Genomic DNA, 26,503 nt, shown 5'->3' on the forward strand with positions numbered 1-26,503 from the left:
CAGAGAAGGAAAGAGACAACTCTGCCCTTAGCCTCTTCAGGCCCACAGGAAGGAAGCACACTGGGGGCAGCCTTTGAGAGTGTGGCAATGCGAGAGAACCTTCTTGAGGAGGGGACTCCCTGTTGCCGACCTTGAAAAAGCAAGGATGGGACATTCGTTTACTGGGGCTGTTGCAGAGGGGATGTGCCCAGGAGGTAGAGACTGCTTGGACTACTATTTTAGAGGTTGGGCCCCCCTGGTTGAGAACCACAGCACCTTGTATTCCTAAACTGCTTGAATGAGCGGGTGCACGTTAGGACAGACGAAGTCAGGCCTCATTGGAGCCGACTGCCTTTGGGAGTGGTAGAAGGTAAAATGGCAAGGGGAATGCTCTGGAGGAGGTTTGTCATGGCAGGTGGGCCAGCACGAGACCATCCAGATTCTCCAAGGCTCCAGAGATGACTTGGCTGGGAGCATCCCTCTGATGTGGTGCGGGGACTCCTACCTTAAAAGGAGCTGGCTGGGCATCTGCGGGAGGCAGAATCAATGGTTTATTAACTTCAGAGAGCGAGAGACTCACCTGGGGGGTTCCACAAAACCACTTCAAAAGACTTGTACCTGGATTCTTGAGCCAACCCTCAGAAAACTTATCTAGATCTGGAGTAGGGCTCTGGAAGCTGCCCTTTTAATAAGCTTCCTGGGCAGTCCCACCACAGTGGTCCATGGAGAGACTGACCAAATTACTGTGTATTCTCCGTTGCTTTGGGGAGTCAAAGTGGGCAATGTGAAAAACTGCAGCAGGCATACGTATATACAGGGAATATTCAAGGCAAACAGAGGGCTAGAGTTATTCTATGCATGAATCAGATTTGAGGAAAGCTAGCCTGGTGGTTAAAGAACACAACCCTTGGGAGAGACAGACAGACCAGATTCTGTCCTACTTACTTGTGTGATTTTGACCAAGTTCTTTTATCCTTCTGACTCTTTCTTCATATGGAAAAGAGCTATGGCTGTACATTTAGCACAATATTCTCTTTTGGCAAAGGCTGCTCTGGGTCCATTTGTGTTCTCTGCAACTTAATGTTTTCCGGTGTGCAAGCATTTTTAAGTTGTTTGGTGAAGTATTACATTTGACTTTCAACTGTTCATTACTTTGGGCAAAGCTTATATAATGCTGCAGAGACTAGAACCTATGCAGAGATAGTGAGAGGATGTGATAAGCTTATTCTGCCGGTTTATCAAAAAGTTTAACCTTTTCTCCTCTTCCTCCGCCTGCCACCAAGAGATGAGAAAGAAGGCAGAGCCTGGAAATGCACACCAAGCAATACTTCTGTGTCAGTTTGCCTTTTATTCCTCTGCCAGTACTTCCCAGAGAGATTTCACCAAAAGTGCCTAAGCTTGCCATGGCCATTGTTGTGAAGAACATTTCTCTCTATTGCTAGTCACATCCCCTTTTCCTTCTCCTGGGCGCTTAATGGATGTTTGGGGGCAGGAAATAAAATTTAAACTAAAACATCAAAAAAAAAGAAGAAGAAAGATGAGCTCAAGTAGGCGTTATTGTGGTCCAGACAAGGTTTGGTTCATTCATTCCCTCGATTTGCATTTATCCCCCTTTGTGCCAGGCATGGGGGGAGAGAGAGAAATGTCTTCAAAGAGTCTGTGGTTGTATGGGGGAGGGAGCTGTGGAAATCTGTCATTTAGAAACAGCATGGAAGTGCTAGGGAAAAATTGTTTTGTTCATTTATCTCTCACTCATCCGTTCACCCAGAGCAACTACAAAGGGTTTCACGCGGAGGAACTGGATGCCCTGAACTTGACATTCTCGTGGGGGAAACAACAATGTAAAGCACCAGCAGTGGTAAGTCACCAGTAGTGATTTCAAGCCAGAAGGAACCACTCACCAATGGAGAGAGGCACGGGGTGAGCAGTGACTTGCAGAAAGGAGGGGTTATTTATTCATTCCAACTGCTGAGTTCAAGTTCATCTGGGTGGTTGTGTGGTTCGTGCTTACTGCATCTGCTTTTGGAACGTGGCTCCACCCTCCAAGAAGGGTGAGGCTGATCACCCCTCTTTCCTCCTGCTGTGCCCCGGGGTCACCCAGCGAGTGTCTGCAGGGCTGATCTGCTCTGTACTGGCTTTTCAGTCCCACTCCCGGGAGAAGAGAGACGAAGCTGTGTCTCCACCGCAGCTTGGCCTGATTCAGTCACTGCGTGAAAAGGTGGGAAGAAGGTCAAGTTCATGAGAACTGATACACTGCAGAGTCATTTAGTCCTGAAGTACCAGTTCTGGCTGCTGGTGAGTTGCTAAATCCAGGGACCTGAATGTAATTCCTCCAGAGCCACTGAGACATCACTTCCAGGCCCATGGCGGGCTGTAGGGGTGCTGACTTTTCTCAGTGCTAAGGAGCAGCCATCTTCCACTGAGAGAGGACTCTGTGTCAGCAGGAGCAGAACCACACCAGGCACCGAAGGAGGTTCTGCATCCCAGCATCTCCCAACACAGTGATAGATAAACGGGTAGAAGATGCGACAGGGCATTCACCATAGAACAGAAGCTTATCCCCAATAGATATGGAAAGATGTTCAACTTCACTACCTAACAAAGAAATTCAAGTTATAAATCTATTTCTTTTTTGCTCATCTCATTGGTAGAAAGTTTTAAGAATGCACAAAATTTGCTGCTAAGGATGTAAGGAAAAGGCCGTTTTCGTCTGTTGCTGCTGATGGGGATGGAAATTGGTGCGAACCTTCTGCAGGGTAATTTGGCAATTTGTGTATCAACAGCCTTAAAATGTTCATACACTTTGAGCCAGTAGTTTTGCTTTTAGCATCTTATCCTAAGGTGAAAGTCAAATTTATGTACAAGACTTATGTTCAAGAATATTCATCTCAGCCAGTAGTGTAATAGAAAAAATATTAGAAGCTACCTAAAAATCCCACAATACGGGGTTGGTTAATGAACGGATGGCCCAACTTAAGAATGGAAAATAAAGACGCAGACGTAGAAAATGGACTTGAGGACACGGGGAAGGGGAAGGGGAAGCTGGGACGAAGTGAGAGAGTGGCATGGACTTATATATACTACCAAATGTAAAATAGCTAGCTAGTGGGAAGCAGCCGCGTAGCACAGGGAGATCAGCTCGGTGCTGTGTGACCACCTAGAGGGGTGGGATAGGGAGGGTGGGAGGGAGACGCAAGAGGGAGGAGATATGGGGATATATGTGTATGTAGAGCTGATTCACTTTGTTATAAAGCAGAAACTAACACACCATTGTAAAGCAATTATACTCCAATAAAGATGTTTTTTTTTAAAAAGGATGGAAAACAGTTCATTCATTAAAAATGATTTTCTCCAAGAATATTTAATGGTGGGAAGATGTAGTGTAAAAGCAGGGTACAAAATACGAGATGGAGTATTTCATTTTGTTAAAATTTAATAATACAAGTGCAGAAAACGTGATTAAAATAACAGTACTGATTTCACTACGGGACATTTTTTTCTTTAACTTTTTCTGTATTTGGTGTTATAAAGCATCATATATCCTCTCTGAGTCTCAGCTTATGTTCTGTGAAGTGGGACTCATCACATCTACACTGCAGTGCGCTCGGGCAGAGCAGCACAATATTTGAAAGTGCCCTTGACAATGACCAGTCCATTGTAATACTCCAGGAATGGTTATAATATCATTGCCAATGACACACCCATAGTCCGGATATTATCCGTAACGATTACTAAGGTTGTTTATCTCCCTCCACTTTTACTAAGACAAAAAAAGGATTAATTGAAGACTCTTAAGTCATTTTTACTGAGGTTCTTTGTTGTTGTTTTTTTTTTTTCAAAATACTAATGGTAGGGCTTCCCTGGTGGCGCAGTGGTTGAGAATCTGCCTGCTAATGCACGGGACACGGGTTCGAGCCCTGCTCTGGGAAGATCCCACATGCCGTGGAGCAACTGGGCCCGTGAGCCACAACTACTGAGCCTGAGCGTCTGGAGCCTGTGCTCCGCAACAAGAGAGGCCGCGATAGTGAGCGGCCCGCGCACCGCAATGAAGAGTGGCCCCCGCTCCCCACAACTGGAGAAAGCCCTCACACAGAAACGAAGACCCAACACAGCTAAAAATCAATCAATCAATCAATAAATTTATTAAAAAGAAAAATACTAATTGTAAAGTCTGCAGTGGGTATAGAGGTGTTCAACTTTTTTCCAGATTTTACGTTTCTGGTTTTGTTTTTAAATTTTTTATTTATTATTTATTTATTACTTTTATTTTTGGCTGTGCTGGGTCTTCGTTTCTGCGCGAGGGCTTTCTCCAGTTGCGGCAAGTGGGGGCCACTCTTCATCGCGGCGCGCGGGCCTCTCACTATCGCGGCCTGTCTTGTTGCGGAGCAGAGGCTCCAGACGCTCAGGCTCAGTAGTTGTGGCTCACGGGCCCAGTTGCTCCGCGGCATGTGGGATCTTCCCAGAGCAGGGCTCAAACCCGTGTCCCCTGCATTGGCAGGCGGATTCTCAACCACTGCACCACCAGGGAAGCCCCCCCACCCCGATAGTTTTAAAACCAGCCTCAGTCATGCTTGCTTCAAGACTTATCCTGGCATCATGGACCACTGGATACTTTGGCTAGGTGTTAAACTCTCTTGTCCTGTGCCCGAGTCCCATCGTGGTGACTTAGTTGCCATCTAGGGCACTCTTGGCATGAGTCCTAGACATGAATCCAGCTCAATGGCTTGGGCCCTGCTCCCTGCTGGCTGACTGTCCTAATGCCCAGTGCCTCCTTTCTGCTTGGACTTCTGAGGGCCGCAGCCCCAGGACCCTCACTCTGTGTTCCCGGCTCTATTCAATGCCAACGGTATGTCTTTTGTTTGCTGTATGTCCCCTGCCCCAGTACCTCCTACTGGCTTTGACCTTCCTGTTTCAGGTCCTCTTATTGCGACCCTTTGTGTATAAGCCAGATCTGTTTGCCCTTCCTTCAAGGGGAGCTATTTCCCTGGTGTTTCCCTAGATGCTTATGATGAGACCCCTGCCAGAACTATACCAATCAGACCCTCCATGTACACGCTTGGGTCTGAACCCTTTCAGCGAGAGCAGGTTGGAAACCCATATATACATAAATATACAATGTGTACAAATCAAGTATTTTACAGATTGTAAAGAATTCTTGTGAACGTATTAGGTTAGGGAAGTCAAGCAGGATCATCATATGATGGCATAATCAAGCACATGTATATAACATTTCCTATTTTTATATGATGCCATTTTAATAGATGTGCCCATCTTTTCAAAGTTCTAATCTGTGGCAGTGGGCAGTAGGGGGACGGGGTGGGTCACAGCAGGAAGAGGCATTCGCTGCCTTAGGCAGTGAAACCATTGCTCTCTCTTCAGAATGGCTCAGCCAGCAGGATTCTGTGGGGTCTACCTCCTGGCACCGGGCTCCAATCGCCGGATTTTGAGTCTGGGGCAACCCAGATCTTTGTGCGAGTTTTCCGGAGAGTGCTTTCTCTTGGGAGCACGTCTGGGGACTGGCTTCTCTGCTTCCACCTTCGCTGGCGTGGCCAAAGGAACTGCTGCTGCAAAGAAAATCAGAACTGATCAGTCACTTCTGCTGTACACAGTCTCCTGCCAGAATTTCCCTCTCTCATGTCTCTCCCACTTTCTGGCTGAAGACCTTTAATCTACTTGACATCCAGAACACAGCCTTGGCCCATCACCTCCATGAGTCCCTAGAGAAGGGACACTGGCTGCAAAAGCAATTCCTAGAGCCTACGGCTGCAGCACATGAGGAAGTCTCTTCACCGTTTCCAGGGAAAACAGTAGAACCCGAAAGTCATTGCAATCATGAGCCTCTCCATCTCTCCTTTCCACACCAGAGAAAACATTTCTTGCAGTCTGTCACTTCTGAGGCTTTAATGGAAATGTCTTTCAAGTTTCGGAAAAAAATAGTCTAATATAAATTGGTTAAGAACCCCTCCCACCTTGGCAACCCCTCTTGGGCCCCATTTATACTGCCTGTTTCAACCACACTGAACTCTAGCCCTCTGATACTTTTATGTAGATTAGAACAAGGCCAAATACTGAGGCAGAGGGATCAGGAGACTGAGAACCGCGTTCTGGGCACCAAGTCTAGGCTCACATCAACCCAGCCTCCTGGGACACCATCTCCTCAGCCCTCCAGTCTCATTAGCACTTCAACACCCCTCTTGGTTCTTCCGGTCTTCCCATCAATATGGCACCACCCTCTCCGCTAGGAGTAAAAATCATTATAATCCTCTCTCCACCATGAAAGGATGAGATAAAGGCTCAGCAGCAGCCCCCGTGAAACACATGGTCAACACTGTGAAGAGGTTTACTAAGGCGATTTGGTCCGACTCAGAGAAGGAAAGAGACAACTCTGCCCTTAGCCTGATCAGGCCCACAGGAAGGAAGCACAGTGGGGGCAGCCTTTGAGAGTGTGGCAATGCGAGAGAACCTTCTTTAGGAGGGGACTCCCTGTTGCCGACCTTGAAAAAGCAAGGATGGGACATTTGTTTACTGGGGCTGTTACAGAGGGGATGTGCCCAGAGGTTAGGCCACCCTGCTTGAGAATCAAAGCACCTTCTAGTCCGAAATGGCTTGAATGCTCCAATCGCCGGATTTTGGGTCGGGGGCAACCCAGATCTTTGTGCGACATTTCCGGAGAGTGCTTTCTCTTGGGAGCACGTCTGGGGACTGGCTTCTCTGCTTCCACCTTTGCTGGCGTGGCCAAAGGAACATCCCCGCAGGCCCGGTAGCCACCAACCAGGCAGTATGTCTCCCCATGCCAGCCCAACTGCGTTTCTCCACACCCTCGGTAGAGGACATGGTAGTGACCAGGGGTAGGGGGAGAAACGGGAGCCACTGCTGCTGCAAAGAAAATCAGAACTGATCAGTCACTTCTGCTGTACACAGCCTCCTGCCAGAATTTCCCTCTCTCACGTCTCTCCCACTTTCTGGCTGAAGACCTTTAATCTACTTGACATCCAAAACACAGCTTTGGCCCATCACCTCTATGAGTCCCTAGAGAAGGGACACTGGCTGCAAAAGCAATTCCTAGAGCCTACGGCTGCAGCACATGAGGAAGTCTCTTCACCGTTTCCAGGGAAAACAGTAGAACCCGAAAGTCATTGCAATCATGAGCCTCTCCATCTCTCCCTTCCACACCAGAGAAAACATTTCTTGCAGTCTGTCACTTCTGAGGCTTTAATGGAAATGTCTTTCAAGTTTCGGAAAAAAATAGTCTAATATAAATTGGTTAAGGACCCCTCCCACCTTGGCAACCCCTCTTGGGCCCCATTTATACTGCCTGTTTCAACCACACTGAACTCTAGCCCTCTGATACTTTTATGTAGATTAGAACAAGGCCAAATACTGAGGCAGAGGGATCAGGAGACTGAGAACCGCGTTCTGGGTACCAAGTCTAGGCTCACATCAACCCAGCCTCCTGGGACACCATCTCCTCAGCCCTCCAGTCTCATTAGCACTTCAACACCCCTCTTGGTTCTTCCGGTCTTCCCATCAATATGGCACCACCCTCTCCCCTAGTACTCAGCAGCTCAGGATGGGATGTGTCTGAGGGCACCGATGTAGATGTCTACATGACAGCACAGAGGTGCCTGGGTTTGAAGGTGTGTTTCAAGAGTGGCCCTCTTCCTCCAACTGCTCCATTTACCATTTGCCAACAAAAATGCCCTTGTCTTTTGCTAAGAGGCCAATCAGGAAAGGGTCTGAATGGAAGCATCCTGTAGCCCAAAGGGGAAGCTACATTTATAAAGATCAGGACCATCCTGCACACTTGTCCAGGGATGACCTTTCACTTGTCCTCAACAGTGAGCACTGTGGGTCCCTGAAGATGTCCCAGGTCATTGGTATTACTTACAGCTGGGAACGCGCTCAGGTATACGTAGTGGGCAAGCCCCACAGGAACATGAGGCAGCCAGGTGAGGTGGTGTGTACACCACGGCTCCTCTAGAGATGCCCGGTCTCGGTGTTTCTGCCGCACTGCCCACCCACGGAACAGAGCTCAGGTTCGAGTAAAGATAGAAGATCCGGTCACACATTCTCCCTCAGACAACCAAAGAGGTTGGAGAACTTCTGGTGGGGAACTGTCAGGGAAGTTTGTCTGAGGGCAGCACGTTGGCAGTTACGCTGCCATGGAAACTGTGAGAAGGCCTGTGAGGTCATCACTACCCAGTGAGGTCATAATAAGGAACCTGTGACTTGGGGGTCAGGCTTCAGGAGGAGGGGCAGTTTTGTGGAGGAGAGCAGGGGGAGGGCAGAGGTACTCTGCCTGGCCCCTCACACCTGGGCCTCCCCACCCATGCCCTAGTCTAGCAGACATCCCACGTGGAGCGTGCCGGTGGGCTGGCACAGCCCTAGGGGCCCCAGGAGGGCAAGAGAGACCCACATTCTGAGATTGGCTTGAGAGGCAAGATTAACGTAAGAGAGAGCTAGGTTGTATGGCACTGACCCTAAGAGGCAGAGATTTGTGTGGACTGGGGAATCAGGGAAGGCTCCTTGGCAGTGCGCCTGAAGGACAAGTGAGATTTGGAGCCATGGGGAAGAGAGGGAAGACATTCCAGTTTGGAAGAATAAAAGCAAAGACACATTCTCCTCGCCCTTGTCCTGCCCCAAATATAAATTCATAGAACCCTCACATTTTCACAACTGAGGACTGAAGAAAAGCAAGAGGTGAAGGGGCCTACCCAGTGTTACACAGGTAGTGGAGAGGTGTTCTGCTCAATGGTTAGGTTCATGTTGGGGCTCCGGATTTACAGCTGATAGGAATGTGAGGACAAGCTCATGCCATTTCAAACATTTCCAAGTGATACTGAGAGAGACGTTAAAGGTGCAAAATGAGGGTGCTGAATGACCTCACAAAGTGGGAATGGTGGGCCCATTTTCATATGAAATTCAAAACAAGTTCATGACCAAAGGACATAATATAAAATGACAACATAATCATTACACTCCCCTCTCCCCTAGAAGTAAAAATCAGTATAATCCTCCCTCTCTCCACCATGAAAGGATGAGGTAAAGGCTCAGCAGCAGCCCCCGTGAAACACATGGTCACCGCTGTGAAGAGGTGTTACTAAGACGATTTGGTCCGACTCAGAGAAGGAAAGAGACAACTCTGCCCTTAGCCTCATCAGGCCCACAGGAAGGAAGCACACTGGGGGCAGCCTTTGAGAGTGTGGCAATGCGAGAGAACCTTCTTGAGGAGGGGACTCCCTGTTGCCGACCTTGAAAAAGCAAGGATGGGACATTCGTTTACTGGGGCTGTTGCAGAGGGGATGTGCCCAGGAGGTAGAGACTCCTTGGACTACTATTTTAGAGGTTGGGCCCCCCTGGTTGAGAACCACAGCACCTTGTATTCCTAAACTGCTTGAATGAGCGGGTGCACGTTAGGACAGACGAAGTCAGGCCTCATTGGAGCCGACTGCCTTTGGGAGTGGTAGAAGGTAAAATGGCAAGGGGAATGCTCTGGAGGAGGTTTGTCATGGCAGGTGGGCCAGCACGAGACCGTCCAGATTCTCCAAGGCTCCAGAGATGACTTGGCTGGGAGCATCCCTCTGATGTGGTGCGGGGACTCCTACCTTAACAGGACCTGGCTGGGCATCTGCGGGAGGCAGAATCAATGGTTTATTAACTTAAGAGAGCAAGAGACTCACCTGGGGGGTTGCACAAAACCACTTCAAAAGACTTGTACCTGGATTCTTGAGCCAACCCTCAGAAAACTTATCTAGATCTGGAGTAGGGCTCTGGAAGCTGCCCTTTTAATAAGCTTCCTGGGCAGTCCCACCACAGTGGTCCATGGAGAGACTGACCAAATTACTGTGTATTCTCCGTTGCTTTGGGGAGTCAAAGTGGGCAATGTGAAAAACTGCAGCAGGCATACGTATATACAGGGAATATTCAAGGCAAACAGAGGGCTAGAGTTATTCTATGCATGAATCAGATTTGAGGAAAGCTAGCCTGGTGGTTAAAGAACACAACCCTTGGGAGAGACAGACAGACCAGATTCTGTCCTACTTACTTGTGTGATTTTGACCAAGTTCTTTTATCCTTCTGACTGTTTCTTCATATGGAAAAGAGCTATGGCTGTACATTTAGCACAATATTCTCTTTTGGCAAAGGCTGCTCTGGGTCCATTTGTGTTCTCTGCAACTTAATGTTTTCCGGTGTGCAAGCATTTTTAAGTTGTTTGGTGAAGTATTACATTTGACTTTCAACTGTTCATTACTTTGGGCAAAGCTTATATAATGCTGCAGAGACTAGAACCTATGCAGAGATAGTGAGAGGATGTGATAAGCTTATTCTGCCGGTTTATCAAAAAGTTTAACCTTTTCTCCTCTTCCTCCGCCTGCCACCAAGAGATGAGAAAGAAGGCAGAGCCTGGAAATGCACACCAAGCAATACTTCTGTGTCAGTTTGCCTTTTATTCCTCTGCCAGTACTTCCCAGAGAGATTTCACCAAAAGTGCCTAAGCTTGCCATGGCCATTGTTGTGAAGAACATTTCTCTCTATTGCTAGTCACATCCCCTTTTCCTTCTCCTGGGCGCTTAATGGATGTTTGGGGGCAGGAAATAAAATTTAAACTAAAACATCAAAAAAAAAGAAGAAGAAAGATGAGCTCAAGTAGGCGTTATTGTGGTCCAGACAAGGTTTGGTTCATTCATTCCCTCGATTTGCATTTATCCCCCTTTGTGCCAGGCATGGGGGGAGAGAGAGAAATGTCTTCAAAGAGTCTGTGGTTGTATGGGGGAGGGAGCTGTGGAAATCTGTCATTTAGAAACAGCATGGAAGTGCTAGGGAAAAATTGTTTTGTTCATTTATCTCTCACTCATCCGTTCACCCAGAGCAACTACAAAGGGTTTCACGCGGAGGAACTGGTGCCCTGAACTTGACATTCTCGTGGGGGAAACAACAATGTAAAGCACCAGCAGTGGTAAGTCACCAGTAGTGATTTCAAGCCAGAAGGAACCACTCACCAATGGAGAGAGGCACAGGGTGAGCAGTGACTTGCAGAAAGGAGGGGTTATTTATTCATTCCAACTGCTGAGTTCAAGTTCATCTGGGTGGTTGTGTGGTTCGTGCTTACTGCATCTGGTTTTGGAACGTGGCTCCACCCTCCAAGAAGGGTGAGGCTGATCACCCCTCTTTCCTCCTGCTGTGCCCCGGGGTCACCCAGCGAGTGTCTGCAGGGATGATCTGCTCTGTACTGGCTTTTCAGTCCCACTCCCGGGAGAAGAGAGACGAAGCTGTGTCTCCACCGCAGCTTGGCCTGATTCAGTCACTGGGTGAAAAGGTGGGAAGAAGGTCAAGTTCATGAGAACTGATGCACTGCAGAGTCATTTAGTCCTGAAGTACCAGTTCTGGTTGCTGGTGAGTTGCTAAATCCAGGGACCTGAATGTAATTCCTCCAGAGCCACTGAGACATCACTTCCAGGCCCATGGCGGGCTGTAGGGGTGCTGACTTTTCTCAGTGCTAAGGAGCAGCCATCTTCCACTGAGAGAGGACTCTGTGTCAGCAGGAGCAGAACCACACCAGGCACCGAAGGAGGTTCTGCATCCCAGCATCTCCCAACACAGTGATAGATAAACGGGTAGAAGATGCGACAGGGCATTCACCATAGAACAGAAGCTTATCCCCAATAGATATGGAAAGATGTTCAACTTCACTACCTAACAAAGAAATTCAAGTTATAAATCTATTTCTTTTTTGCTCATCTCATTGGTAGAAAGTTTTAAGAACGCACAAAATTTGCTGCTAAGGATGTAAGGAAAAGGCCGTTTTCGTCTGTTGCTGCTGATGGGGATGGAAATTGGTGCGAACCTTCTGCAGGGTAATTTGGCAATTTGTGTATCAACAGCCTTAAAATGTTCATACACTTTGAGCCAGTAGTTTTGCTTTTAGCATCTTATCCTAAGGTGAAAGTCAAATTTATGTACAAGACTTATGTTCAAGAATATTCATCTCAGCCAGTAGTGTAATAGAAAAAATATTAGAAGCTACCTAAAAATCCCACAATACGGGGTTGGTTAAATAACGGATGGCCCAACTTAAGAATGGAAAATAAAGACGCAGACGTAGAAAATGGACTTGAGGACGCGGGGAAGGGGAAGGGGAAGCTGGGACGAAGTGAGAGAGTGGCATGGACTTATATATACTACCAAATGTAAAATAGCTAGCTAGTGGGAAGCAGCCGCGTAGCACAGGGAGATCAGCTCGGTGCTGTGTGACCACCTAGAGGGGTGGGATAGGGAGGGTGGGAGGGAGACGCAAGAGGGAGGAGATATGGGGATATATGTGTATGTAGAGCTGATTCACTTTGTTATAAAGCAGAAACTAACACACCATTGTAAAGCAATTATACTCCAATAAAGATGTTTTTTTTAAAAAAGGATGGAGAAGAGTTCATTCATTAAAAATGATTTTCTCCAAGAATATTTAATGGTGGGAAGATGTAGTGTAAAAGCAGGGTACAAAATACGAGATGGAGTATTTCATTTTGTTAAAATTTAATAATACAAGTGCAGAAAACGTGATTAAAATAACAGTACTGATTTGACTACGGGACATTTTTTTCTTTAACTTTTTCTGTATTTGGTGTTATAAAGCATCATATATCCTCTCTGAGTCTCAGCTTATGTTCTGTGAAGTGGGACTCATCACATCTACACTGCAGTGCGCTCGGGCAGAGCAGCACAATATTTGAAAGTGCCCTTGACAATGACCAGCCCATTGTAATACTCCAGGAATGGTTATAATATCATTGCCAATGACACACCCATAGTCCGGATATTATCCGTAACGATTACTAAGGTTGTTTATCTCCCTCCACTTTTACTAAGACAAAAAAAGGATTAATTGAAGACTCTTAAGTCATTTTTACTGAGGTTCTTTGTTTTTTTTTTTTTTTTTTTTCAAAATACTAATGGTAGGGCTTCCCTGGTGGCGCAGTGGTTGAGAATCTGCCTGCTAATGCACGGGACACGGGTTCGAGCCCTGCTCTGGGAAGATCCCACATGCCGTGGAGCAACTGGGCCCGTGAGCCACAACTACTGAGCCTGAGCGTCTGGAGCCTGTGCTCCGCAACAAGAGAGGCCGCGATAGTGAGCGGCCCGCGCACCGCAATGAAGAGTGGCCCCCGCTCCCCACAACTGGAGAAAGCCCTCACACAGAAACGAAGACCCAACACAGCTAAAAATAAATCAATCCAAAAATAAATTTATTAAAAAGAAAAATACTAATTGTAAAGTCTGCAGTGGGTATATAGGTGTTCATCTTTTTTCCACATTTTATGTTTTGGGGTTTTTTTTTAAATTTTTAATTTATTATTTATTTATTATTTTTATTTTTGGCTGTGTTGGGCCTTCGTTTCTGCGCGAGGGCTTTCTCCAGTTGCGGCAAGTGGGGGCCACTCTTCATCGCGTCGCGCGGGCCTCTCACTATCGCGGCCTCTCTTGTTGCGGAATAGAGGCTCCAGACGCTCAGGCTCAGTTGTTGTGGCTCACGGGCCCAGTTGCTCCACGGCATGTGGGATCTTCTCAGACCAGGGCTCGAACCCGTGTCCCCTGCATTGGCAGGCAGATTCTCAACCACTGCGCCACCTGGGAAGCCCCTTTACTGAGGTTCTTAATACTCACCTTCCTCACAAGGTTGGACAAAACTCTCAGCTTTTTGTATTGAGTGCAAATGTCTCTATTCTTGCCCATTTCAGAGTCCTCTTCACTCAAAATCTAGGTTTTGTCGATCTTTAATACCCTGTCTCTCGTCTTATCTCAGATTATTCTGTGGTAAGATGGTGCAAACTATGTATTTACTAACTGGAGAGAATTCGAGTCCCCGGAGCTGTTGTAGCTCCAAATTCTGTTTTAAGTGGAATCATTTTCTGTGCTTTCCTTTCATGCTGTCTGCAAAATGCCTGTTTCTGTCCTCCTTGAGATCCAGGTTTACAGCGCTCTCCTTTTTCTCATTCTGGGGTCTCTATGTTTGTGGCATCTCTGAGGGCCCATGTTCTGTTGAGGCTAAATTTGATACCTGGGTGGAGGGGGGAAAGCAACTTCCAGATGGGTCAGCCTAGAAAAGGATCCCCCATTGTGTAGAAATTTAAAAACAGGCAAAATACCTGTCCTATCAGACACTATGATTTGCCCCCTCTGTCTGACGCAGCCCAAAGCTTCGTCATTTAATTCACACCTATCTACTGTGAAGGCCCAGCCAACAAGATCATTTTGGAGCCCTGAGTGGGTGCCCAGAATGGATGGGAGGGCTGAGGTAACCAGAACTCTGCCTTTTTTATGGACAGGTGTTAGGGCGTCTTCTTTTCAAAGTGACACATTCCCAACCCATTCAACTCACGTAGAGGAAAAAACCACTGTCACCAGCCAAAGGGAGAAAAACATGGGGCTGCAGAGGAAGAGGGATCTTGTGGGGACTCTTGTATTATTCATCCACGTGCAAGTATGAGCTCCAGATTTGATAAGACATGCCGTCTGATCAAAAGTCATGCAATTAATGATTTCTTTCAAAATTCAAAGAACTCTTTGATTCTTCATTTTAATGTAACTTTGACCTCTTTTCTTTCCATGTCATGAAAGAGGCCTTGACTAAGCTAAACATGCTCTCTCTCCGTGCCTGCAATGTATCAGAAAGCATCCTCAGTTACTTTCACAGGCAGTGGAGAACTCCTTAATTTTTCTCTGATGACAAGAGCTCCCTTTGAGCCTGGGCCAGAGGTGAGCAAGATTCTGATTCTGGAAAGATGTAGAAAAATGAAGTTCCTTTTGCCAGAGGTTCTGGGTGAGCATTGTTGATGTGTGACTGTTAGCAGTCTTGCCCTCCTTCCACCTATTCTTCCTTTTCTGCATGGTGGACTGTCCTTTAGTTTTGGGGGTACAGTATTGGGGAAAAAAGGAAGGGGAGGCCTGAGGTAAGTAGGCTAGTGGCGGGGATTTTGTGCAAGAATATTTGAGGAAGGAAGTGTGGGAGCAAGTGCTGTGGTAAGACGGGAAAGGGAGAATTAAAAACAAAAAATCTGTGATCCATAAATCCCCTTCAAAGACTCTAAGCAAAGTACTTAAATTATTTTACAATTACTTTTTGGTTACTACTCTGCAGTATAAAAAACAATAAGTTCACTTTTTATCGTATCCCCATGTCATTAGTATCATTTTAAAGACGTGTCTTAACGGCTGTATCGTGTACCATCCTTTATTTAACCAGCTCCCTTTTTTGGACAGTTAATTCAGTTATTTTGTTGTTTATATATATATATATATATATATATATATATATATATATATATATATATATATATATATATATATATATATATATATATATATATATGATGGATATTTTTGTTTGTAATTCTGATTATGTCATTTTGTCAGTCAGGATAATTGATGGTAGCTGTACTAAAAAACAACCTAAAATCTCAGTGGCTTAGCAGGTGTTGACTGAAAAAAATGCACAACTAAAAGTTGAGAATCATCTTTTTCTTGGTGGACTTGCTGAGGACTTAAGCCCGGGAGGCAGTGTCAGATCGCTCTGATAGATTGTACTGAAGAGGGAAGGGAGGAACCAGGACATATAGGAGTTTTGCAAAAACAAAACAAAACAAAACAAAACATAAAACCCCAAAACAACCAGGTAGTCGGAACATCAAAAGATTACTGTTAATTAAAGAAAAACCAGACATCTCAAGTTAATGAATTTAGCAATTTTCTATGTATGGGAAGAGGCAGGAGTCTGGGCTCATTGGAATCCTTCCTTTGATGTGCATTTGAACTATCTAGAGCCAGCATCCTGCTTTTCTCCATCCTGAATCCCCTCAGGGTGCACCATCGGGGATGGCTGCCATGGCTGACGATGGCTTGATGGCTGCAACACTCTGTTGACTGATAGGGCAGGCGACATTCTTCATCCATACAGGTTCAAGTTTTATTTCTTGCTCGATTTACTGGCTAGGGTTGGAGTGGGAGACTCTGTTCTTTGCAGATGTGAGGGACTCAGGGTCCTTCAACATTGTGGCATCACCTTCCTCAGGTCCTCAGAGCCCCGCGCTGGAAGAAGGGAGCTTGGAGAAGGCACGCACGCTCTTGGCCTCTTCTGCCCAGAGAGGACAGAGCCACTTCTGCGCATGGTCCACTGGTCAGGGCTCGTCCCAGGGCCCCACCCAGAGGCAAGGGGGCTGTCGAAGGGAATCTGGATGCAGCAAAGAGAAAGGGCCAATGGGTAATGATTAACAACTAGCCAAGGTCCTACCTACCTACCAATTCACTCTCAGATCTTTAGAATACAAAGGGTTACATTCCTGCAATCCTTCTCTAATTTGAGACAATTCTCCATTCATATTCTCTTTTACTTAGAGCAACCTTGAGCTGGGTCTTCCCAGGCTCTTCTTTCTACCCTACAGGCTGTGGTCTCCTCGGAAGCTTTGGTGGGATGCAGGCACCATCTGGGAGAAGGCGCCTCGGAACTCACATGCCCGCGTTGCCCAGGACCCCAATTCCTTCCACCTCTCGGATGCTGCTTTCTTTTCCCAGGGACAGAGCCAAGCTGTAATTGACTCCTTGGGTATTTCAAAGTCCCTGATCCCAAGACTGAAGGATGACTCCCTGCTGTTGTGAAAGGTTACCAAATTATCAGGACCTCTGATTGGGAGGGACAGTGGGAAGAGGGGAGGTGGTGTCAGGGGAAAGGCACTGACATTTCAAACTCAACTGGCTACTCCAGCCCCTGGTAATGGCTTTAGTAACTTCCCAGCTGATCCCTGTGATTGAGCATCAGGACCACTGAATGCTAATTGAGTTGAAAAGCTTCCCCCTCATGTGCTAAAACTCTCAGGCAGTAAAAGGCTTCTGACCATGTCTGGAGTTGCGTGCTGGGGACAATGTGGTGGGTTGCCTCTGGCTACAGTTAACTGCTGTTCGTCTTCCCGGCTTGACGGGGTAGGGTTGCTGTACATACACAGACTTTAAAATTATTTTTAAATTATTTTAAATTTTTTTAAACTGAAGAATGGTTGATTTACATTGTTGGTGGTTTCAGGTGTACAGCAAAGTGATTCAGTTATGCATACACACATACATACGTATACATACATACATATATATATTCTTTTCCAGATTGTTTTTCATTATCGTTTATTGCAAGATATTGAGTAATATTGAGCACAGTAATACTGTGTTCTACAGTAGGACCCTGTTGTTCATCTATTTTACATATATCATATATCTGTGTGTCTCTGTTAATCCCACACTCCTAATTTATCCCTCCCCTCACCCTTTCCCCTTCGGTAACCGAAATTTTGTTTTCTGTGTCTCTGGGTCTATTTCTCAAACAGACTTTTTTTTTTTTTTTTTAAGCAGATTGCACCTTGCTGTGGCTGGATCAATACTCTGGAGTGAGCTGTTTGCCCTCAAAACTGCTGGGGCCGCAGCCGTGGAACTGCAGTATCCCAACGGGGTCCTGACGTCCATCTGCCCTGTTTTTTTCAGGTGCACTGAATCGACAGTCCTGAGTTTTGAAGTTTTCCTGGAGAGGACTTGCGGGGATTTCTCCAGGATCGATGGAACTCCTTTTGTGGTGCTTCAGTGCTTCCACCATGAAGCGCTCATTTCCTTATGCACGTCCCCCCGCCCCACCCCACTGTTTCCTTTACTCTCTCTCCTCCCACCCCCAATTCCCAGAAGAAGATCTAAGAATCAGGTCCAAACAGAAGATCTTTGGAGAATCCTCGTGTGTGTTTTTTAAAAATTTTTATTGGAGTATAGTTGATTTACAATGTTGTGTTAGTTCCGGGTGTACAACAAAGTGAATCAGTTATACATATACGTATAATCCACTCTTTTTTAGATTCTTTTCCCATACAGGTCATTACAGAGTACTGAGTAGAGTTCCCTGTGTTATACAGGAGGTCCTGATTAGTAATCTAGTTTATAGGTAGTGTTGTGTATATGTCAATCCCAATCTCCCAATTTATCCCTCTCCCCTCCCCATTTTCCCCCCCTGGTAACCATAGGTTTGTTTTCTACATCTGTGACTCTATTTCGAATCCTTGTGTTTTACTCTAGTCCTGAAACTAGATAAAGCCTAGTCGTCAATAAACAGGTGAGGAAGTAGAGCCAGGCATTGGTTGAGTGTTGATGTTTCTGGTACAAGCTGACTCTCCGCTCATCATCCCACACCTTCATCAGCCATCATCATGCTGTCTGTCACCTCCTCTTCTCTGAAGAAGGCCCGGGCCATCTTTTGAAAATACAAAGCCCAGCATTGAGACCCTCCCAACTGAGAGAGCAGGAAGGGCCAGGGCTGCTGAGGTGCTCCCTGAACCCCACTCAGGGGATCTGTGTTGTTCCCTCCTGGGTGTATTGTGTGGACCCCTAAAATTCCTCCAAACCTCTGCCTCTGCGCTTCCAGATTGCCCCTGAAAGAAATGAACAATAATCATAATACCCACCACGTACTGACCGCTGGTATCTTGAGGGCTGCCTTGCCATTGGACAACATTTGTTGAGCTCCTACTGTTTGCCAGACAGTGGGTACATGCTTTATGTGTGTTTAGCCCTTCTGACAACACTGTGATTTAGGACCTGTTAATATGTCTATTTTGCTGAAATGGAAACTGAGGTTCAGAGCGGTTAAGTAACTAGGAAAAGTCCATGTTTTTACCCCCTACACTAATATATATGTATATTTGTGTGTATATATTCTATATATGTATATTTAACATATATATTATGTTAACTGAAAAAAATGCACAACCTCAAAGTTGAGAAATATGTTTTATTTGCTGGGCAAAACTGAGTACTTAAGCCTGGGACACAGCCTCTCAGCTCTCTCTCAGGGACTGATCCAAAAAGGAGAGGGAGGAGCCATCAACCATAGGAGTTTTTGCAACAAAGACCAGGTAATCGGAACATCGAAAGATTCCTGTTAATTAAAGAAAACCAGACATCTCGAGTTAATGAATTTTTAGTGTTTTTCTGTGTATGGGAAGATGCAAAAGTCTGGGCTCACTGAAACCTTTCCTTTGATATGCACCTCAGCTATGTGGGCCAGTATCCTGTGCTTTCTCACCCTGAGTTCCCTCGGGGTGCACCATCAGGGGAGGCTGTGGCAGTTGACTGCTAGATGGTAGGCATCCTGTTTCCATCCTGAGTTTCCTCACGGTTCACTCTTGGGGCGGCTATAATGTGATGGCTTGATGGCTGCAACATCCTTTGTTTACTGATATGGCAGGCAACATTTTTTCATTGACAATTATATATATACAATATACACTGTTCGTGTTACATATATTATCTATTTTACATACTACGTGTTTTTTAGAATCTTTGCAAAAAACCTTGCAAGGTAGGTGTTATTCTTTACATTTTGTGAAAAAGAAATTAAAGCCTCTAACAGGCTGAGAAATTGGTCATGTCACTACATCACGATTAACAAGTCAGTGAACAAGATTTTGAATCCAAGTAATCCTTTTGTGAAAAAAAAAAACCCCAAAAAACGAAGAAACTATGTTCTTTCCATGCTCCAAAATATATTTTGGTCAAGTGACTTAAGAAGCTCTCCCTTAAGCTTGTCTAAAGCAGAAAATAAGACAACAGTGCTTTACTGGAGACTATCAAAAGGCAGGATCAAGCAGAAATAATGAAAGGGAGCCTGAGGTTTCGGGTGATGAACCCACTGGCTAATTAGGCCCCTGGAAACAGACCCACTTTTTTTTTTTTTAATTAATTTGTATATTTGTTTATTGACTGTTTTCCTCCAATAGAATGTAATCTTTTTTTTTTTAACATCTTTATTGGAGTATAATTGCTTTACAATGGTGTTAGTTTCTGCTTTATAACAAAGTGAGTCAGCTATACATATACACATATCCCCATATCTCCTCCCTCTTGCGTCTCCCTCCCATCCTCCCTACCCCACCCCTCTAGGTGGTCACAAAGCACCAAGCTGATCTCCCTATGCTATGCGGCTGCTTCCCACTAGCTAGCTATTTCACATTTGGTAGTGTCTATATGTCCATGCCACTCTCTCACTTCGTCCCAGCTTACCCTTCCCCCTCCCCGTGTTTAGAAACCCCTCTGGTCCAGTGGAGAAGCATATCCTAGGCCCCCGGTGCCTTTCAGAAAAGAGAATAGAGGAGGATTTTGCAAATTGATTGTTAACCGGAAGTGAAAAATTCTTTCCTGAGCATTGTCCTGCCTTAAAAAAAAAAACCTATGAAGTGAAACTACTTCATCCCTCCCCTTTGGATGTAAAGTTTGCCATGTTTTAAATTTCGGTTAGGCATTGTTTGAACCAGAAGGAAGACTGGCTTTTAGAAAACAGACAATGGTATAAATTGGGTTGTATACGAAAACAGGCTTTGTTAGTAAAAAAAGATACACAGATAGAGTCCGTTCCTATAAGCTTGGCTTTAAGAGAAAGGTTGATAAGGGAACCATTTTATTAAATGAAGAGGAAGTTTCAAGCAATAGTCAGCAGCTGGTAATCCCTAATTTGTGGGCTAATGTTGAAGCAAGTTAATAAAATGACCTCAGGGAAAGACCAGGGTAGTGTTTTATAGAATTCTGGAGCTGGAGGGAACTTGCAGAGCATCCAGTCCAATGATTTCATTATAAAAATGCAGGAACTGAGGCCAGCAGAGGAGGGGCAATCTCCCTACGGTCACAGGGATATAGTTGTTATGCAGAAAACTCATTTAAATATTATTTTTTGATCATGTAGTTGTGTGGATGAGAAGCAGAAAAGGTAACATTTACTTTTCTGGTCTCTGGCCGTATCTCCCTAATACTATTTGCCTTTTAAACTCTCTTTTCTCCCTTCAAGATTGCATTAAGCAAAAGAACAAAGTCAAGGGCTTTAAACATTATTTATTTTTTAAAACAATATGTGCATATTATAGATTCAGAAAGTGGTCTCCCTCTCACTCCTGGCTCAAGCCAAGCAGGTCCCCTCCCTCGGACTCACTGCCAACAGGTCTCCATGTGCCCCCCAGACCATCCCACATGTGGACAGGCCCATACATAACTACACACTTCTCTGCTATTCGTGGCGTCCTTCATCCTACTTTGATTATTTGGCAACATCCCTTGGGGGCTGCTAACACATCAGGTCCCATCCAGTCGCCTCTTTCTTTTTAAATGGCTGCATCGTCTTTCATTGTCTGGAGGTACGAGAATTTATTTAGCACATTTGGGTCACGTCCTCTCTTTTGCTATTTCAGATGGAACTGTGATAAATATCTTTGTACATACATCATTTCACACATAAGGGGATCTATCTCTCTGGGGTATAAATCCCTAGAAGTGAAATTGTGAGGACAAAGAGGATGTGTCTTACATTTTGTTGACATTTTGTTGACATTTCTAGAGAATTGCAAAGATTGGGGTACCTGTTTCTCCCCACCATGGCCAACACCCTATCAAACGTTTTTCACTTTTAGGCTAGGTGCGATTATGGTAGGTGGAAAATATCTGGTTGTATTTTTCATTTCTATTCAGACTCAGTTGTATTGAACATCCTTATGTTTAAGAGGCTTTGCAGAAATATTCTGTTTTTCTCTTTTGCTCATTTTCCTACCGGTTACTGGTCTTTTCTCTTATTGATTTACAAGAGATCTCTCTATATTAAGGCAATTCATTGTCTCTCTGTACCATTATTCACAGATTTTACTTCCATTTTGTTACTTGCCTTCTGATCTTGTTTACTGGGTGCCTCTCACCTCCCCTGTTCCCCTCTCCCTCCACCCCCGTTGGCAGTTCAGAAGCTTTTTTATTGTTGTGAACAAATGTGTGGATCTTTCTCTTTATTTGTGTTCGGATTTTGTTATCATACTTAGTAAGGCTCTCCCCATTAAAATCTGTCATACAAAATCTCCTCACAGTATACTTCGACCACTTTTAGTATTCCCATGATTGCATTTAAATTTTTCATTCATCTGAAGTTCCTTTCATGTAAAATATGCACTAAAGATTATACTTTATTTTTTTCAGATAGTAGCCGAGATATCCGAGTACCATTTATAAAATAAGCCATGTTTACTACATTGATTTGAAATGCTACCTTTATAACATAAATTCGAATCTACTTCGGGACTTCTATTTAGAGCCATTAATTATTCTGCATAGTCAAGAAGCAGTACAACATTCTCTTAATTCTTATAGCTGACAATATATTTTAATCGTAGTTTTTCTTGTTTCCTGAGGTAAGATTGTATTTCTATAAACTTCCCTCTTAGAACTGATTTCGCTGTGTCCCGCAGATTTTGGATCATCGTGTTTTTGTTTTCATTTGTCTCTAAGTATTTTGATTTCCTCTTTGATTTCTTCAATGATCCATTGGTGGGGCTCAACTTTTCTTTTTCTTTTTCTTTCTTTCTTTATTGGCGGCACCATGCGGCACATGGGATCTTAGTTCCCCAACCAGGGATCGAACCCGAACCCATGCCCATTGCAGTGGAAGCTGGAGTCTTAACCACTGGACCTCCAGGGAAGTCTGGGGTCTGGGGGAGAATGGATACATGTATATGTATGGCTGAGTCACTTTGCTGTGCACTGAACCTATCACAACATTGTTAATTGGCTATACTCCAGCATAAAATAAAAAGTTAAAAAAATTAAACAAAAAATTTTAAAGCAGGTAAGTCCTCAAAACAAACAAACAAACAAACAAACAAAACACTCTTCCTTCTTGTTGATTTTTTTATTGTACAGAATGGAACCTGTTTCTTTATTTGTCCCTCTCCTTCCAAAAGTCCTGTGGGTTTTATGTGCATTATTTTATAGATTAACTTAGGGAGAATTGATATCTTTGTGATACTACATATTTCTGCTCAAGAACATGGCATGCCTTTTGTACATTAAATGGTTCATTTGTGTCCCTTAATGCATTTAAAAATTTTAATCACATACAGGTTACACATTTTTAATGTAAATTCCCAAGTAGTTTAACTTTACTCTTACTATATTTTCATTATATCTTCCAACTAATTTTTAATTATACAAAAATATTTAGCTTGGTATATTAATTATATACCAGACATCTTTATGCATTTAAAATTTTGTAGTACTTGTAACGTTATTTTCTAAGAATACAATTATATATCACACACACATAATAATAGTTGTACTTCCTTTCCCTCAAAATTCATACTTGTCTCTTTCATATAGTTGTATAAGCTAGTGTCTCCAGAACGATGTTAAATAAAAATGGTTACAATAGATATACTTATTTTGTTTTTTAGTTTAATGGAAATGCTTGTTGTATGTTAAGCCTCACACTAGCCTTTGTGCTGATATCTATATATGGATACACACAAGTATGTACATATAGTTCCGTATTTGGGAGAATAAAATCAGGTCAGATTAAAATAACTTTGATAATTGTTTAAAGTGCCAAACTGTATTTATTGTTTTATTTCTTTAATACATTGTTCCTGAATGCTGTCTTTTGAATTGTTTCAAAAGATTAACATATTTTTTTTACTGTTATTATTTTAAAATGGGAAATTACTATTATCTTTGGCCTGCAAAATTCCTTTCAAGCAATCATTTGAAGAGGAGCTATTTTATAATTCATAAGGAAGGAACCGTAATTTACTTTGTAGCAGTGTACTTCAATCAAGGAGAATTTACCTAAAATGTAGTAAACAGTCCAGCAAACTTCTATAAATACATTATCAAGAAGTCATGCATTGTTCTCCTGTGACAGGCTGAAATTACATGTACTGAGAACTGCTTTGTATCCAGCACTCTGCTGATGAATTCAGATACATTAGCTCATGTAATAATCCTCCTAACATTGTTTTAAGATAGGCTTTGATACACCTTTTAAAGTTATGGGAACTAAACCTCAGGCAAGGTTGCTTGCTCTGATAGAAAAGGGCATAACTGAGAATCGACACCAGATCATCTGATTCCTAATTCAGCTCTTGCCAGGTTAAAAACAACATGCCAAATATCGGTCAATTAGTTACATCTTTTTTTCAACCTGCTCTGAGAGTGGCCATTATGTCAGACCAACAGACGTGTCATTCCTTCTATAAGCATTTATTGAGCACCTAGTTTGTTGCACAGAGATCTCCTGGTGGACGAGGTGCTCTGTCATCCTGCACGTCTGCTCACGTGGAAAAGGGGCAGGTTGTAGGGCTTGGGAGAGCCAGTCACACCAGGGTTCAGAGGAGGAGGTCACTCAAGGGGAAGTATGCAGACCTGGGATTCGGGAGGGTGCTTCAAAGGTTGAAGATGCAGTTGGAGGCCATGAAAGGGAGGGATAGAGCAGACTGCAAAAAATGGTGCAGACATCATGTATCATAATGTACAAACAGTAGGGTTTTTGTCCTATTACATTTTTAAAAATGTTCTAATATTAACAATTAGTGAATTTAATGGTGATGACAGCAAGAAGAAAAAGGAGAGGCTGAAGAAAAAGCATCTGTTACAACCTACAGATTGGCTTAGAGTCATAATTGATAGCTAAACTAAAATATAAAGAAAAGAAAGGAAGATAATTTCCGGCAGCCACACACAAATACAATTTGGAAGGTATAAGATATTGGGATGCCATACATTCCATTTCTTCACCTTCAGGGAGAATTACACTCACACTATTCCAATAAGATAAAAGATCATGACTATAGACTGAATTGTGTCTCCCTAAAATTTATATGTTGAAGTCCCAATTTCCAATGTGACTATAGGTGATAGGGCCTTTTTGGAAGTAATGAAAGCGAAATGAGGTCATGGGGTAGGGCCCTGATCTGATAGGATTCGTGCTCTTATAAGAAGAGACAGCAGACAGCTCTGTCTCTTTGCCACAGGGGGACACAGTGAGTAGATGGCCATCTGCAAATCAGGAAGAGAACCTCCCCAGAACTCCATCCTGCCAGAACTTGATCTGGGACTTGTAGCCGCCAGAACTGTGACATAATGAATGACTGTTTTTAAGCCACCCAGTCTATGGTATTTTCTTTCGGCAGCCCAAGCTGACTAATACAAACACATTCTATTTTAGGATAGTTCCCTAAAACTCCAACTCCTCACTACCCTTTCATAGCATCAACGGCCTTGACACTGATCAGATGAAAATAAAGTAAAAGGTTGGCAATGACGTGAGGGGGTCCTTCCAGGATGACCTAAGAAAGTCTTTTACCCAGAGGTGATTTTAGGCAGCGTTAGGAGCCCCTCCAAACCTGGTGAAGAGATCTGAGGAAATAAATTGGAAAAGTTGAAAGTAACTTTGTGTGTGTTGTCGCCTGTGTGCACAGGAACTTACAAAGATGTGATGGTGAGGAGGCGTTCCTAATCTTTCAATGTAAAGTTAAGAAGGGAAATCATTTCCCCCTATAAACATACAATGCGTTACTCCAGGAAATGAAAGTTCATCTTAAACGAGCCAAAGGTTTAAGCCAGTGATACAATTCACTCACCCCCTCGTTCTTTCTTCAACCCATATTCATGGAGCCCTGGTGGGTACCAGGTGCTGTGCTCTTAGAGTCCCCACCTCCCATCATTGGTACGTATTGAACAGTAAACATTCTTTTCGTTGATCTCGGTTTTAAAAATATTCTATTGGTCAGGGCTCTTTGATACACTTTTCTTGATGACCACCTCCCGCCCCCCCACCTCTCAAGACCTTCAGTATCAGGGTGAAGAGTCCAGCAGAATTTTCCCAGTTTTGGAGAAGTTCTGCATGTACTTCATAACCTCAGGAAATACTTTCTTAATCAGTCAAGATGGAGAATCCCAGCTGCTTGGTTGGACTTAGTTGGACTGCTTCATAACAACATTTGTATCCAAATATCCTCTTCAGTAAAATATATCAGAATTTTGATTTATTCTCTTTTCTATCTTTTATTCATCCATGTACTCATGTTTGTAAGTCCAACTGATTATTGGCTGGCTTTCTACCAATAATAAAAGAAAAAAACCAACAACCAGAAAGTCCTTAAAAAAAATTTTTTTTTAGCATTCCTTTAACTCTACCAAGTGATTTATGAATTTCATCTGTGTTACCATCCTTTAGGACAACATTTTTCTCACAGACTTTTGTTTTTGGCCAAAATAAAGGGTTCTGTGGTGAGCTGGCATGGGAAAGACTACATTCTTATGCGTACTTACTCTGTGCCCCCCATACCCTACCCCCAAAGTAGGTTAGTGATTCATAATTCACAGTGGCATTTTGAAAGATTCTGAGACGTACTGCATAAAGAATCTAATAGATTAACTTTGACCTATTCACCCCCCCCCCCCATAAACCCCTATCATCATCCCATGAGCTAATGTTGGATAGGACACCTCTGTGACCTTTTGGTTTAGGAGTTTCCTTATTCTCTTTTGGTCAGTCTTTGTGTTTGTAGATGTACTTCTCTTTTTGTCTTTGCTTATTTATTTCATTGCTAGTTAGACTTGCTGGGTCTTTTTTCCTTTTGCATTCTCAATATTAATTTGAAAATTTTGTACTTGAACTTTCTGTAACACATCTTTGAAACGATTCCTC

The 26,503-nt window shown here is 43.9% G+C and overlaps 1 protein-coding gene and 1 long non-coding RNA gene across 2 annotated transcripts in view; both read left to right on the plus strand.

Annotated features, from left to right (window-relative positions):
* Positions 1-18,970, plus strand: part of LOC309651490 — a 211,068-nt gene extending 192,098 nt beyond the window's left edge. The window contains exons 4-6 of the long non-coding RNA XR_014258187.1: positions 16,413-16,629; positions 17,368-17,496; positions 18,073-18,970. This is a non-coding gene — a long non-coding RNA (uncharacterized lncRNA). The remainder of the gene's footprint in view (positions 1-16,412; positions 16,630-17,367; positions 17,497-18,072) is intronic.
* LOC309651482 (uncharacterized protein) overlaps positions 1-26,503 on the plus strand; it is a 321,132-nt gene that overhangs the window by 234,609 nt on the left and 60,020 nt on the right. The window lies entirely within an intron of this gene.

This window comes from Balaenoptera physalus, assembly GCF_965194825.1.
Source record: "Balaenoptera physalus genome assembly, chromosome: 21".
In the NCBI taxonomy this organism is placed as follows: Eukaryota; Metazoa; Chordata; class Mammalia; order Artiodactyla; family Balaenopteridae; genus Balaenoptera; species Balaenoptera physalus.